This window comes from Pecten maximus, chromosome 10 (genome assembly GCF_902652985.1).
Source record: "Pecten maximus chromosome 10, xPecMax1.1, whole genome shotgun sequence".
Classification (NCBI taxonomy): Eukaryota; Metazoa; Mollusca; class Bivalvia; order Pectinida; family Pectinidae; genus Pecten; species Pecten maximus.
The window spans coordinates 10005720-10024155 of record NC_047024.1 but is presented as its reverse complement, the minus strand read 5'-3'; the positions used below and the strand labels follow the sequence as shown (position 1 = coordinate 10024155).

The 18436-nt window shown below is 32.7% G+C and overlaps 1 protein-coding gene across 4 annotated transcripts in view; it reads left to right on the top strand.

The window, feature by feature from the left end:
• The window catches only part of LOC117335809 (vesicular glutamate transporter 2-like), a 103346-nt gene that overhangs the window by 45579 nt on the left and 39331 nt on the right, over positions 1-18436 (top strand). The gene's annotated exons all lie outside the window — the stretch shown is intronic.

Sequence of the window (18436 nt, the reverse complement as noted above, 5' to 3'; positions counted from 1 at the left end):
GATAATTACGTCAGTTTATATGGTATTACTGTCTTAAATAATTACGTCAGTTTATCTAGCATTAATGTCCTAAATAATTACATCAGTATATCTGGCATTACTGTCCTAAATAATTACATCAGTTTATCTCGCATTAATGTCCTGAATAATTACATCAGTTTATCTGGCATTTATGTCCTAAATAATTACATCAGTTTATCTAGCATTAATGTCCTAAATAATTACATCAGTTTATCTAGCATTAATGTCCTAAATAATTACGTCAGTTTATCTAGCATTAATGTCCTAAATAATTACATCAGTTTATCTGGCATTAATGTTCTAGATAATTAAGTCAGTTTATCTAGCATTGATGTCCTAAATAATTACATCCGTTTATCTAACATTAATGTCCTAAATAATTACGTCAGTTTATCTAGCATTAATGTCCTAAATAATTATGTCAGTTTATCTAACATTAATGTTCTAGATAATTACGTCAGTTTATCTAGCATTAATGTCCTAAATAATTACATCAGTTTATCTAACATTAATGTCCTAAATAATTACATCAGTTTATCTAGCATTTATGTCCTAAATAATTACATCAGTTTATCTAGCATTAATGTCCTAAATAATTACATCAGTTTATCTAGCATTGATGTCCTAAATAATTACATCAGTTTATCTAGCATTAATGTCCTAAATAATTACGTCAGTTTATCTAGCATTGATGTCCTAGATAATTTCGTCAGTTTATCTAGCATTAATTCCTAGATAAGTCTCGATTACAACTTTTTATATACTTAAGAAAGACTATTGTTTATGTGTTCTGTGTCGTTAAATTTTGAAATTGCTTTAAACAGACATCCATGTTTAATTAACTAAATCTTGTTTAATGTCAATAATCGAGTATTTAATGAGTTAACTTTTTTTAATATAAATTTTCGTTGTTTAAGATAAATTATATGAACAAAGTAAATTATTCAAAGTAAATTGTTCGAAGCACATTTTAATATATATTTTCATTGATTCTAATATGTTACTTAATCTAGCTTATACACATTTGATATAGACTGTCGTCTTGATCTATTAATTGGTGTTCTCCTTTCACGGTTGAGTGTATATACATACATTTCACTGCCTCTTAAACGGACACCGTCCTCATTGTTATAGAGGAAAGAAAACCTGATAATTTAATCTTTGTTACAGTCTATGATTAATAACATTATATTCAATTTGTCTATACATAGTTACGTACCAACTCAAGAAACCATATGTATAGCATGTGTTTTACTGCACAATATTAGAACCAATTGATACCGTCCATAATTTACTAAACAATGTCACTACCAATTGATAACGTCTGTAATTTACTGAACAATGTCACTACCAATTGATAGCGTCTGTAATTTACTGAACAATGTCACTACCAATTGATAACGTCTGTAATTTACTAAACAATGTTACTACCAATTGATACCGTCCCTAATTTACTGAACAATGTCACTACCAATTGATAACGTCTGTAATTTACTGAACAATGTCACTACCAATTGATAGCGTCTGTAATTTACTGAACAATGTTACTACCAATTGATACCGTCCCTAATTTACTGAACAATGTCACTACCAATAGATAGCGTCCATAATTTACGACACAACAATGTTACTACCAATTGGTACCATCCATACTTTATGGGACAATAGGACAAATTTTATTATATCATATGTAATATATTGTCCCGGCTTTACAGGATGCAATTACAACTAAATGCCTTCCATAATTCAAGGGAAATATTAAAACTATTAAATACCGTTCAAACTTAATGGGGGTATATTACAACTATTAAATACCGTCCAAAACTTTACGGGGATATGAAAGAAGTATTAGATGCCGTCCAAACTTTACGGAGCGATTACACAATTATCAAATACCATCCAAACTTTACGGAGATATATCATAACTATTTAATACCTTCCAAATTTTAGGGGGTAATTTGCAAATAATGTTTTGTTTTATTATCCAAACAAATTTGTAATTAATAGATGTGATAATTCATTAAATTCGAGTGTTATTTGTTATAATTTGATATGATACCATCTACAGGCTATCGATGTCCAGGCCTGTCTATGTAGTAAGCCAATGAGTTTGTGCATCTGATGTTCATGCTGTGTTTAGCTGCCAATCGATAAACACTGGAACAATAATTGAATTTGCTGGTAATTCGATGAGTAACGCTACATTTTAGGCAGTTTTCATGACTGGGCTTTTGTTACCGTTGTGAGAAATATCCTGCATGATGTTGTGAGAATTTTTAAAGATTTAGCTGGCTCTTTGAAAAAATTACCCAATAATGGAAGTTAGAATATTGATCATATCAATAAAATTTTTGAATGTCATGTTCCACAACTTTATATAATATCAACCGAGATATAACAACATTTCAAATGGCGATGGATATTTTAAAATATTCATTTCACTTTATACCTTGAAGAATCAAAAATGATTTAAAGTGGTAAAATTGACAAAGCATGGTTAAACATTGTACAAAGATTAGTTTTAAGGAATTGAATGAATTAAAATTTCACATATCTCAAGTGAAACATCAGCCAATATTCGAAATCAAAAAATATTGTGCGTAGTCTTTGTTCATGTAGGTCAAATCAACTAATTAATAATTTTGCTGTTTTAGATTTTTTATATGTTTGTATCGATAACGTTTCAAAGCATGTTCATATCTTCCCTTAAATTTACGATCAATGATAAGTACGCGAATGTTTCAAATATTGCTAGGCAACTGCAGTATAGTCGATTTCTATACACATTGATAACAGACACCTACACATTTTTCGCATTTTTATGAACATTTTTTTCTAATTGATTCAAAATATATACTGAATTCTCAGCGTTGGTCGCATAAAGGTTCTCCATTAAACATTCACAACTCACCAAAGAGTGTATAAGTTGCCCTAAATATTGTATATGTCTCACTATCGATTGTATAAGTTAACCATAAAGATTGTATAGGTCATCCTGTGTTTTGTATAAATCAACCTAAAGATTGTATAAATCATCCAGTGTTTTTTATAAATCAACCTAAAGGCTGTATAAATCATCCTGTGTTTTGTATAAATCAACCTAAAGGTTGTATAAATCATCCAGTGGTTTTTTTATAAATCAACCTAAAGGTTGTATAAATTATCCTGTGTTTTCTATAAATCAACCTAAAGGTTGTATAAATCATCCTGTGGTTTGTATAAATCAACATAAAGATTGTACAAGTCACCCTGTGGATTGTAACTGTATAATGTATGATGGATTGTGTAAGTTACTCTAAAGATTGTATCATTCACCATAAAGATCGTATTAGTCATTCTGTGGGAGGTATAAGGTACCTTGTGGATTGTATAAGTCACTCTCTGGATTGTGTAAGTTACCTTGTGTAATGCATAAGTCTCTATGTCGACTGTAAAAATAACCCGCAAGATTGTAAAAATCACTGAATTATTGTATAAATCACGATGTGGATTGTATAAATCAGGGTGTGGATTGTATAAATCAGGGTGTGGATTGTATAAATCACGGTGTGGATTGTATAAATCACGGTGTGGATTGTATAAATCACGATGTGTATTGTATAAATCAGGGTGTGGAGTGTATAAATCAGGGTGTGGATTGTATAAATCAGGGTGTGGATTGTATAAATCACGATGTGTAATGTATAAATCACGATGTGTATTGTATAAATCAGGGTGTGGATTGTATAAATCAGGGTGGGGATTGTATAAATCACGGTGTGGATTGTATAAATCACGGTGTGGATTGTATAAATCACGATGTGTAATGTATAAATCACGATGTGGATTGTATAAATCAGGGTGTGTATTGTATAAATCACGGTGTGGATTGTATAAATCACGGTGTGGATTGTATAAATCAGGGTGTGGATTATATAAATCACGGTGTGGATTGTATAAATCATGGTGCGGATTGTATAAATCACAGTGTGGATTGTATAAATCACGATGTGTATTGTATAAATCACGGTGTGGATTGTATAAATCAGGGTGTGGATTGTATAAATCACGATGTGGATTGTATAAATCACGATGTGGATTGTATAAATCACGGTGTGGATTGTATAAGTCACCATGCGTATCATAGACATTTTTTTAATTCGTCCTAAGGATTACATTACTGATCCTAAGGTCAACATCATACAGTTGTTTTGTATTTTTTGGACTCATCAGTTATTGTAGAAAGGAAGTCCTCACTTACAATGTATCCTCTGATGTAATACTTTAAGATATTATATATTTCATGTCAAAAACCTATTTAGGACTGTGATACAAATCCTCACTAATTGTGTTCTTAACATGATTAAATAACAGCAAGAGATTATGAATATCGTAATTCTTAATCGAGATAAGTTAAGAGCAATATATGAAGAAAAAATACATTTACATGAAAACGATTTGAAAAATGGTGTATCGATGATACACGCAATGGAAATCCTGGTCCCTTTAAAGTTGGCCAATGGAAATAGGGTTTTAATGTCCTTCCCACATGTGACAGCAATAGATGGTCATGGGATGTAAGAATTCGGATTGTTCTGGGATAAGCAACCATTAAACGGGACACTTCAGAAGACAGCAATTGACATAAACGTGGTAATTTAGTAAAGGTGTAACCACCAGTAGTTATTTAACCTGGGTTACAATGTGCACAAGCAATAAATGGCTTAACCTGAGGGTAACTTATATCAATATATAACTTAACTCAAACTGTAACTTTTCTGAACATGTTACGTAACGCATAATGCAATTTATGACCAAAATATAACTTACATTTCCATGTAACTTTTCTCAAATGTAACATTTCTCAAAATGTAACTTTCTCAAATGTAACATTTCTCAAAATGTAACATTGCACCAAATGCAACTTATCACAAATGTAACTGACATCGAAAATGCAACTAACATCGAAATATAACTTATCTCTTAATACAGCTTTTTCTCAAATGTAACTTAGGGCGTAATGCAATTAATCACAACATATAACTTATCACATGTTGGAACTAATATATAACTTATCGCAAAATGTAAATTATGACAAAATATAACTTACCATATAATGTAACTAACTTGAAAATATAACTTAACACAAAATGTAACTTACATTGGAATCTAACTTATCACACACTGTGACATATATACAAATTTATTGAATATGTATACTATATGTGTCTCTACAAAATATACATACGGAAATGCTATGCGATCGATAAACTTTCAATACAAAAACAGTGTTGGAAATCCATGTCACGTTATAATATGTCATTCTAACATATTTCATTTCTATATAATTATGTATATATTGTATCAGTAACATTAAGGGAAAGACGATGATAATGATGATGACACAGCTGTTCTATGCACAGTTTTCTGTTTAGTATCTGGCATACATCATGCATATATTACTTAAAGGGACTCCATCATTAGATTTCTCACTTTTTCTCCGGACATTTGTTTTCGGTAAAGCGTTGGAATACTTAAGACTATTGGCAAAATTATCCCACTCTTTGTGAAAAATTGACAAAGATTGTGAGTTTCAAACTTTCACCGATAAACACCAGATGTGTCGGCTGATATTGCTGTTTTGATCGGAGATAGCCAATAAATCGTGTGATTTTTCGGATCCTTATGTTTATCCACCAGAACATGAGCCCGAGGAAAGTCTTGGTATTTTCTTTTTGTGCACCGACTGTCGTGATCATAGCTTCATATCTCTAAAACGGGACAAACTTTAAACATATGATGAAGTTATTATTAGATCAATATTAATCATATCAGAAAATAGGTCCTAATTCTATATACGAATTAGCGATATTTCTACTGACTCGACTGAAATCTCGGGTACAATTAGGTGACCCTTTTGTGCATTCATGTAGATGTGTCAACTTGTCATTAATTGGTGTGTAACGAGTGCATAATGTACACATGTTGCGAGACAGCTTGTTCGTAATAATGCGATATTGCATATGATTTCCATTATGTATCAAACTAGAGTAATAAGGATTAATATTTTAAGCTCACCTGAGTAGGTTGTCAAAATTCCGATATCGCATTATTACGAAGAATCTATTGTCGTTTTAATAGAAATTTTGTTTGTGCTAGCTTTCAAATGTCATAATCAATAGAAAGTGTAAATGTAAAAAAGTGTATATTTTAATATCATAACACTTCTTATTGATCATCTGATGAAGACCAATGAATAATTCCGCTAATTAGATAAATTTGCCATCAACTATTAACTATTTATGTAATGAACATCCAATGAGTATCGATGTTTTGTTAGGATCAAGTTTTCTGTATTGGATATTACAAAATGAGTGTTTTTGATCATGCCTTTGAAATTCCTCGGTGGTAAGGTATGCGGATGGACTTGAGTCTGAGGTTTACCATTATCCTTTATGACGCGTTGATTGGTTAACGAATAGTGGCATCTGTTCAGAATATTCACCGAGAGTCCGTCCAGAAGGATATATGCTCTGTAGCCAACATTAGGTATTGCGGAATCTAAACTCTATGATATACCCATTTTTACCAACCGTGTATCCATGTCCCAGGTGACTCGATTGTTCAGGAGCTTGCTCCGACCACCACATATTTCGTGTTTTCTTATACGATATCAAGTTAGGTATGGGTTCATGACCACAATGGGATAAAACAAAATTCTATTTTGTTTTGTTTTGTTTTGTTTTTGTTTGTTTTCGTTTTTTTTTAATTTAAAAAAAAAAAAATTTGAACTCGTTGGAAAAGATAATGTTTCCTTATATCAAGCTACGTATGTTTAACGTTTATTGATAAACCCGGCTATTCCTTTATCCATGTTCGTTAATATACCTGGTGATTCCTTTAACAATGTTCGTTAATATACCTGGTGATTCCTTTATCAATATTCGTTAATATACCTGGTGAATCCTTTATCAATGTTGGTTAATATACCATGTTATTCCTATATCAATATTCGTTAATATACCCGGTGATTCCTTTAACAATATTCGTTAATATACCTGGTGATTCCTTTATTAATACTCGTTAATATACTTGATTAATCCTTTATCAATATTCGTTAATATACCTGATGGTTCCATTACAAATGTTCGTTAATATACCTGAAGATTCCTTTAACAATGTTCGTTAATATACCTGGTGATTCCTTTATCAATGTTGGTTAATATACCTGATGGTTCCATTACAAATGTTCGTTAATATACCTGAAGATTCCTATATCAATATTCGTTAATATACCTGGTGGTTTCATCATTACAAATGTTCGTTAAAATACCTGAAGATTCCTATATCAATATTCGTTAATATACCTGGTGGTTCCATTACAAATGTTCGTTAATATACCTGAAGATTCATATCTCAATATTCGTTAATATACCTGGTGATTCCTTTAACAATGTTCGTTAATATACCTGAAGATTCATATCTCAATATTCGTTAATATACGTGGTGATTCCTTTAACAATGTTCGTTAATATACCTGGTGATTCCTTCATCAATGTTCGTTAATATACGTGGTGATTCCTATATCAATGTTGATTAATATACCATGTTATTCCTTTATCAATTTTGTTTAATATACCTGGTGATTCATTTATCAATGTTGATTAATATACGTGGTGATTTCTATATCAATGTTGGTTAATATACGTGGTGATTCCTATATCATTGTTGGTTAATATACGTGGTGATTCCTATATCAATATTCGTTAATATACCTGGTGATTCCTATATCAATGTTGGTTAATATACGTGGTGATTCCTATATCAATGTTGGTTAATATACCTGGTGATTCCTATATCATTGTTGGTTAATATACCATGTTATTCCTATATCAATATTCGTTAATATACCTGGTGATTCCTATATCAATGTTGATTAATATACCTGGTGATTCCTATATCAATGTTGGTTAATATACCATGTTATTCCTATATCAATATTCGTTAATATACCTGGTGATTCCTATATCATTATTCGTTAATATACGTGGTGATTCCTATATCAATGTTGGTTAATATACGTGGTGATTCCTATATCAATGTTGGTTAATATACCTGGTGATTCCTATATCAATGTTGGTTAATATACCTGGTGATTCTTATATCAATGTTGGTTAATATACGTGATGATTCCTTTATCAATGTTGGTTGATATACGTGGTGATTCCTATATCAATGTTGGTTAATATACGTGGTGATTCCTATATCAATGTTGGTTAATATACGTGGTGATTCCTATATCAATGTTGGTTAATATACCTGGTGATTCCTTTATCAATGTTGGTTAATATACCTGGTGATTCCTATATAAATGTTGGTTAATATACCTGGTGATTCCTATATCAATATTCGTTAATATACCAGATTATTCCTTTATCAATGTTGGTTAATATACCTGGTGATTCCTATATCAATATTCGTTAATATACCTGAAGATTCATATCTCAATATTCGTTAATATACGTGGTGATTCCTTTAACAATGTTCGTTAATATACCTGGTGATTCCTTCATCAATGTTCGTTAATATACGTGGTGATTCCTATATCAATGTTGATTAATATACCATGTTATTCCTTTATCAATTTTGTTTAATATACCTGGTGATTCATTTATCAATGTTGATTAATATACGTGGTGATTTCTATATCAATGTTGGTTAATATACGTGGTGATTCCTATATCATTGTTGGTTAATATACGTGGTGATTCCTTTAACAATGTTCGTTAATATACCTGGTGATTCCTTTATCAATATTCGTTAATATACCTGGTGAATCCTTTATCAATGTTGGTTAATATACCATGTTATTCCTATATCAATATTCGTTAATATACCCGGTGATTCCTTTAACAATATTCGTTAATATACCTGGTGATTCCTTTATTAATACTCGTTAATATACTTGATTAATCCTTTATCAATATTCGTTAATATACCTGATGGTTCCATTACAAATGTTCGTTAATATACCTGAAGATTCCTTTAACAATGTTCGTTAATATACCTGGTGATTCCTTTATCAATGTTGGTTAATATACCTGATGGTTCCATTACAAATGTTCGTTAATATACCTGAAGATTCCTATATCAATATTCGTTAATATACCTGGTGGTTTCATCATTACAAATGTTCGTTAAAATACCTGAAGATTCCTATATCAATATTCGTTAATATACCTGGTGGTTCCATTACAAATGTTCGTTAATATACCTGAAGATTCATATCTCAATATTCGTTAATATACGTGGTGATTCCTTTAACAATGTTCGTTAATATACCTGGTGATTCCTTCATCAATGTTCGTTAATATACGTGGTGATTCCTATATCAATGTTGATTAATATACCATGTTATTCCTTTATCAATTTTGTTTAATATACCTGGTGATTCATTTATCAATGTTGATTAATATACGTGGTGATTTCTATATCAATGTTGGTTAATATACGTGGTGATTCCTATATCATTGTTGGTTAATATACGTGGTGATTCCTATATCAATATTCGTTAATATACCTGGTGATTCCTATATCAATGTTGGTTAATATACGTGGTGATTCCTATATCAATGTTGGTTAATATACCTGGTGATTCCTATATCATTGTTGGTTAATATACCATGTTATTCCTATATCAATATTCGTTAATATACCTGGTGATTCCTATATCAATGTTGATTAATATACCTGGTGATTCCTATATCAATGTTGGTTAATATACCATGTTATTCCTATATCAATATTCGTTAATATACCTGGTGATTCCTATATCATTATTCGTTAATATACGTGGTGATTCCTATATCAATGTTGGTTAATATACGTGGTGATTCCTATATCAATGTTGGTTAATATACCTGGTGATTCCTATATCAATGTTGGTTAATATACCTGGTGATTCTTATATCAATGTTGGTTAATATACGTGATGATTCCTTTATCAATGTTGGTTGATATACGTGGTGATTCCTATATCAATGTTGGTTAATATACCTGGTGATTCCTATATCAATGTTGGTTAATATACGTGGTGATTCCTATATCAATGTTGGTTAATATACCTGGTGATTCCTTTATCAATGTTGGTTAATATACCTGGTGATTCCTATATAAATGTTGGTTAATATACCTGGTGATTCCTATATCAATATTCGTTAATATACCAGATTATTCCTTTATCAATGTTGGTTAATATACCTGGTGATTCCTATATCAATATTCGTTAATATACCTGAAGATTCATATCTCAATATTCGTTAATATACGTGGTGATTCCTTTAACAATGTTCGTTAATATACCTGGTGATTCCTTCATCAATGTTCGTTAATATACGTGGTGATTCCTATATCAATGTTGATTAATATACCATGTTATTCCTTTATCAATTTTGTTTAATATACCTGGTGATTCATTTATCAATGTTGATTAATATACGTGGTGATTTCTATATCAATGTTGGTTAATATACGTGGTGATTCCTATATCATTGTTGGTTAATATACGTGGTGATTCCTATATCAATATTCGTTAATATACCTGGTGATTCCTATATCAATGTTGGTTAATATACGTGGTGATTCCTATATCAATGTTGGTTAATATACCTGGTGATTCCTATATCAATATTCGTTAATATACCTGGTGATTCCTATATCAATGTTGATTAATATACCTGGTGATTCCTATATCAATGTTGGTTAATATACCATGTTATTCCTATATCAATATTCGTTAATATACCTGGTGATTCCTATATCATTATTCGTTAATATACGTGGTGATTCCTATATCAATGTTGGTTAATATACGTGGTGATTCCTATATCAATGTTGGTTAATATACCTGGTGATTCCTATATCAATGTTGGTTAATATACCTGGTGATTCTTATATCAATGTTGGTTAATATACGTGATGATTCCTTTATCAATGTTGGTTGATATACGTGGTGATTCCTATATCAATGTTGGTTAATATACCTGGTGATTCCTATATCAATGTTGGTTAATATACCTGGTGATTCCTATATCAATGTTGGTTAATATACCTGGTGATTCCTATATCAATATTCGTTAATATACCAGATGATTCCTTTATCAATGTTGCTTAATATACGTGGTGATTCCTATATCATTATTCGTTAATATACCTGGTGAATCCTTTATCAATGTTGATTAATATACCATGTTATTCCTATATCAATGTTGGTTAATATACCTGGTGATTCATTTATCAATGTTGATTAATATACCTGGTGATTCCTATATCAATATTCGTTAATATACGTGGTGATTCCTATATCAATGTTGATTAATATACCAGGTTATTCCTATATCAATGTTGGTTAATATACCTGGTGATTCCTATATCAATATTCGTTAATATACGTGGTGATTCCTATATCAATGTTGGTTAATATACCTGGTGATTCCTATATTAATGTTGATTAATATACCATGTTATTCCTATATCAATGTTGGTTAATATACCTGGTGATTCCTATATCAATGTTGGTTAATATACCTGGTGATTCCTATATCAATATTCGTTAATATACGTGGTGATTCCTATATCAATGTTGGTTAATATACGTGGTGATTCCTATATCGATGTTGGTTAATATACGTGGTGATTCCTATATCAATGTTGGTTAATATACGTGGTGATTCCTATATCAATGTTGGTTAATATACGTGGTGATTCCTATATCATTATTCGTTAATATACCTGGTGATTCCTTTATCAATGTTGGTTAATATACCTGGTGATTCCTATATCAATATTCGTTAATATACCAGATGATTCCTTTATCAATGTTGGTTAATATACGTGGTGATTCCTATATCATTATTCGTTAATATACCATGTTATTCCTATATCAATATTCGTTAATATACCTGGTGATTCCTTTATCAATGTTGGTTAATATACGTGGTGATTCCTATATCAATGTTGGTTAATATACCTGGTGATTCCTATATCAATGTTGGTTAATACACGTGGTGATTCTTATATCAATTTTGGTTAATATACCTGGTGATTCCTATATCAATATTCGTTAATATACCTGGTGATTCCTTTATCAATGTTGGTTAATATACGTGGTGATTCCTATATCAATGTTGGGTAATATACGTGGTGATTCCTATATCAATGTTGGTTAATATACCTGGTGATTCCTATATCAATGTTGGTTAATATACGTGATGATTCCTATATCAATGTTGATTAATATACCATGTTATTCCTATATCAATATTCGTTAATATACCTGGTGATTCCTATATCAATGTTGGTTAATATACCTGGTGATTCCTATATCAATGTTGGTTAATATACCTGGTGATTCCTATATCAATATTCGTTAATATACCTGGTGATTCCTATATCAATGTTGGTTAATATACCTGGTGATTCCTATATCAATATTCGTTAATATACCAGATGACTCCTTTATCAATGTTGATTAATATACCTGGTAATTCCTTTATCACCACAATGATTCGCATTAAGTGGACATGTCCTGACCCCGATTTGACCTAGATTTATTTGGCTGCTGTCGTCAATGAAACAGAAGACGCTTTCCCTCCCGAATCACCTTGTAATTTTTTCCTTGTACTTTTTTAAGTGTTATAAATCTATATGTTGATGATAGTGTGGCTCCATTTTAACGATTTTGAGTTAGACTTCACAAGTTGTTATTCTCCTCTTGTTCCTTAAAAGACTAATTTACTTTTATGTCTTTTGTACACTTCAGTAAACATATGATATGTTACAAGTCGAACATACATATGTAGGGTAGTGAGACATGAATCTAACATCCATACAAGACATTTTAAAACCGAAGCTGTAGAACAGGGCTCATGTAATATGTATTATATGGACATATTTACAGGATCTTGGTATCACTATAAATTATTAACAGAAATAGTTATACTATATCTGTCTTTGATACTTTCTTTTTAAATGCAGTACAACGACAATTACAATGCATGAGCAAAGAACATTGAAGAGTATGCAACAGTGGAATAATATCACTATAATGTAATACGAATGCAATTCCTGGCATTTTAGCGAACATTTATACTCCGACAGCAGTTACATCGAATCCATATTAAATACACAACTCACTTCTCATAACCAAAATCACAGTTTTAAACCAATGACTGGGCCGAGGTTAAGATGATCAAAGATACGTGTTTGTTATTATGAGTAGGAAGTTTCATTTTAATGAAATTTAACGATTTTTGCCACATCAAAGTAAAGTCATCATAGGTTTAACACGTAGATATAGGATAGGTTGATGGGTCCATAAACCTATCGACTTTTCAACGTGACGCACCTACATATAGACCTGTATTATTTGTTTTACTCATTAAAGCTATCTAGCGTTTTGGCAAACTTCCAAGTGCCAGAATCATGATTGCGGAGTGACTTTTTGCAGGATCCTCCTTTGTTGTACGGTAGATGAATATAACTTTCAGTAGATAGAGAGCTGATACACCGACCATATGATGACATCAATAATTTATAATTTTTCAACTTGGCATTTTCGTTTGCATTCTGTTAATGTACCCTGTGACATGGTGCCGACTTCTGGGTCATCTAACCTCTAGGGAATAAGAGCTCGGTCTGCAATTCATAGATATATTCATTAATGTTTTTACCCACTACATTGTACAATGTTTATGTGAGTGCTTTTACAGTCACTACATATTTTCACGAAATAAGTGTTTGTGTTGTAATTGTATGATCAGATCGATTTAACATTTCGAAATAATGTTAATCCTAACCAATCATGGATTCCATATTCAATAGAGTGAATTTGCAGAATACCAGTTTATTATGTGGACAGACACGGCATGGCTGGCAATAATGACTCGCATTGTTGATCACATCTCTCGAAAATCCATCATTGATTTCAGTTTCATTTTGGTGCAAAACCACAATTTGATAACCATCGTAAGAGGATTTTGTCGGTGAGCATTATAGGATCACGTTTTTTCTTTTCATTGCTAGTGAGATCTCTGCTTATTCTGGCTTGAGCTCAATACTATCCTCACAGCAGGACCGTTGGCGCGCTTGTACGATCGCAATTACTGTCACCCCACGTGCTGATTAAATGATAAACTACACACTTCCGGTTGTATCGGATCTCCTTTTGTTGGCGGATTACTACGCTTGGGACGGCCGAACGTGTCTGTCTCGTAGGACGGGATCAGTCGATAGGTAGCGCTGGCATCGCATTTTCCATTTCCATTGTGAATTGTAATCGATTGCCAAATTTCGAAGTAAATGAGGTGTATATATGCTGTATTTTTGTACACGCTTCACAGTTATATTATTTTGATATGAATATCTGTTTGACGTAATATCTGACCTAAAACCTGTTCCTTAGTGATGTTTCTTTTGCTTTTCATCTCTTTCAATGGTGAGTCAATATGTTATCATATATATCAACACGAGGAATATCTTTTATCACTTCATATATGTAAATTCCATACGCTGGCCGAGATTTAGGTCAGTGCAATCTCAGAAGGTCTCATCTTGTTCGTTTTCATGACCTGCAGTCCATGACCAATGGAACAAATATTTATTTCGGGTTTATAATTGTCTTTGAAAACTTGTCCTGCTGTAGAATGTTGTATGGCGTTTTAACATGTATGTTTCATACTAGTAGTGTCCGATAATGTCGTAAAAGGTACACAGCAAACTTTAATGTAGGCAAACCAATAATAACTGTTCCGGAAGCAACCAATCTGCCACTACTACCCCGAAAATCAAGACAGCACAGATTGTCTCTTTGCGTTACGATATTGTTTCTGACGCCTTCAATAAAAGGAACATCAAAGTCTTCCGTGACTATTTAGTTTACTTGGCCGGGTAGATTTCTTACTACATATAATTTTCTTAAATTTATTAAGGATAGATAAATAAATAAAAAAAACGAATTTTAGCCTGCAAAGCTTAATCAAGAATATTTAAAGAATACTGATTAAATATAAATCCGCTAAATGGCTCTGATTATGTCAAAATATTATCAACTGGTACGCGAAATCCCAATGACTATTAGATATATAAGGCTTCTGAACCAATTTTAATATCTAATATCGCTTTTCTAAAAAACTTTTTTCATGAAATGTCAACTTATATCCACCAACGGAAATTGCAGGTCAGTTACAACAGTCCCATTTGCCACCAGATGCCTCTGCTGACATCAGTCGTCAGCTTTGTTATGTTAGTGTACTCATCAATCGCTAAGGTTGCTCTGCCCCTTTTACCACCCATCATCAACATGGCTCTTCCCAATTTACCAGATCTGTCGTCATTATCACTAACAGCGCTAAGCTCTGGGTTTCGTCAATAGTCAGTATATCCGACCCCTGTTCCCGCATGAAGGATCATCAACAGCAGAGTGGTATTGTTTGATTATTTTGTAGCTTTTGTTCGACAGACACCGAGAGTTATGTTGTTATTATTTGCAGAATTTCTGTTATTGATAATTTATATTGCGAATGAATCAAAGATATGATTCACACAGAGGAAATCATGAGTGTGGGAATTCATAATGCTGTTGCTATGCCGTAATATTGTATTATCTGATATTAATCTGGGTTTATAAACAGAAGAATGGGGGTGGAATGTCCCCTTATTTTCGCAGAATCTATTCAGTAGCGTTCAGACTTAAGCAAGTACCATTCCAACGGCGATTTCTTAAATAATTTGTTATTATCGCTGACTTTACTCACACATTACTATGTTTAATGTTGATCATTTACATGTTACCCCTTCTTCAAAGCCTGGCCGGTTGTCCTAATCGATTCCAGATAATTATCAGAAATGGTTCGTATGTGTGATAGTTGGGTTCGTTCCCCTATTACTGTTTTTGCGAACGTGACAAGAAACGAGTGAATAGAATTTTAACTGGTGAAAGACACACAAGATATTAACACTAATAAAAATCGGGGGTAAATGTCACGTAGACGCACACATGAACTAAACTGTATCATACATATGTTGCGGACAACTGAGGAAACTGAAAATAAATAAAAGTCAATCTCTAGATTGGGAGTTCAATAGCTCCTTCTACAAGAGTTAACGACGTGAGCTTTACTATATTTAATCGTCATTGTGTGACATATACGATAATTATCCTAAGCATTCGGTGATAATTCTTGGTATCATCCTGTGTCTGTCACTTAGCCTCTGACGTTTCAATGCACGCTAACGTACGATGGCCGAAGGCGGCCAGGCATATGTGAAGCATTTTTGTGGTACAGAACCGAAGCATTTATACTTCGTTTTTGTTCCCCGTTACACTTTTGTGACCGAAAGCGGCCGCTGATAACAAATGACCACAATGACATTGAGCTATTAATTTTGCGATTAAAACAATGGTTTCACGCGATGATATTTGGAGGTATGTTTCATTAACGGACAATATAATGTCAATAATGATAAAAGACGTGTAAATTTGAATGTGAATATATCGTCTGCAGGAAACGTAGACGTCATGCCTTCAATGGCTGCATAAAACGGCAATATTAACATGTATCTGTTTCATCCGTGAACTAAGCTGTGCTGTTGTGTATGGAAGCCATTCAGGTTTAAACGTTCAGAACAACCCACACAATAAAACATAACACACTACGAAAAAGACCTTCGATTTACTCAAATTTACTTATTTGCTACTACCGACAGTCGGTGGAGTGTGACAATAAAACGCTTTAACGTTTTATTGTTCCTAACCCGATAAATTACTTTGGAATATCTGTGTGAACTATAACGCTGTCGTACGACCATACATTCCAAACACGAAAGCGTCGGATTAATATCCTGTTACAATAGCATTTCGAATGCTGAGCATTCCATACGCTGGTAAGGTAAATAGATCATTGCACGTTTAAAAGTATACCACGGCCGGGGTATGGGACATAAATATACTTTATGTAACATGTGGTACAGAAACGAAGTATAAATGCTTCGTTTGTGTACCACAAAAAAGGTGTACCGAGGTACACGAACGAAGTATAAATGCTTCGTTTTTGTACCACACAAAAGTGTACCGTGGTACACAAACAAAGTATAAATGCTTCAAATGTGTCTGGCCGCCTTCGGCCATCGTAATAAGGAAAGTTACGACAACTGTAAACAGATATGATTTAAATGAATATTCATTGCCCAGCACAAATGATTAATGTTCAGGTCCCTTGCCAGTAATTGCCATCTAGACGAAGCCGGCATTTCTCTTACTGACACCACGCTGTCCGCCCATGCAAGTTGTAGATCTTAAAGGTGTTAAAAGGCATGGTAACCATTTGTGCCTTAAGAGGCCGACTAATGAAAACATCCACTAATTGTTCCCGTAGGAGTTTTGTTGCCTTATTTAATGATTGCCACTCGTCTTATATATTATGATGGACTTATAACCCCTTACTTAGAAATGTCACTGTATTTATAACCGTGAGATGCCTGCTGCAGTACGTCAATCTAAAGTGTCAAATGTTCGATACGATAATGGAGATTTAAGTCTTTAATTATGATCATCCCACATGTTTGGCCAATCCATATTTGGATATTTACAAAACCTATCTCTTGGGGTTACATTTTAATAAAGATCCTGTGTTAACGATACGTCATATACTTAGTAATGGTGTAATTATATGCTCTTTTACCTTTAAAAGATGAGGAAGCTTACCATCTGTGGTTCCGTGGTTCTATGGTTAATAGTGTTGTGATGATGCCAACTGAAAATACTTCAATATTAGCTATTTAGCTATATAAGCTTACATAACTTGTATGTTGTTTAAACAGGGAATATATTCTCTTAAACAGTAAAGATATCACTTGATTATCTATTTTGGAATTCAAGTCTTACGATCAATTACTGTTTAATGAAATTCGGAAATGCTGTCTGCAGGTCAGGCTCTAGTAGGTCAGGTTTAGTTAAGGACCGGATACTTTGCGTGCTTTCCTTACATGTGGATTATCCCTGGTGTGGTGTAAAGTCGTTATCGTTATTCTCTATGGGTAGCCTCGACCTACATATAAAAATAGACTCATACAATCATTACTTAATCGGTGTAATATTGCTTACATATAGATATACTGTCAATCGTGTCATGAATTAGCTATCGTCCGTCTCGTTCATTATCACAACAAAGTCACCTTTAACAGCGCAGATTGTTATACATTCATAATGGTGTGCTGTGATGACCTTTGACCGCAAGCACGTGCGATTGCTATCCAGGATTTACTTCTGTAACATTGATCATCTTGTTTCCTCGAAGACTGTTTCAAATTAATGAGTAAATGCAATACTGCTGTGTGTATCGCCTTGAGACCTTGTTCCTGGCTGATGTCAATACCGTTA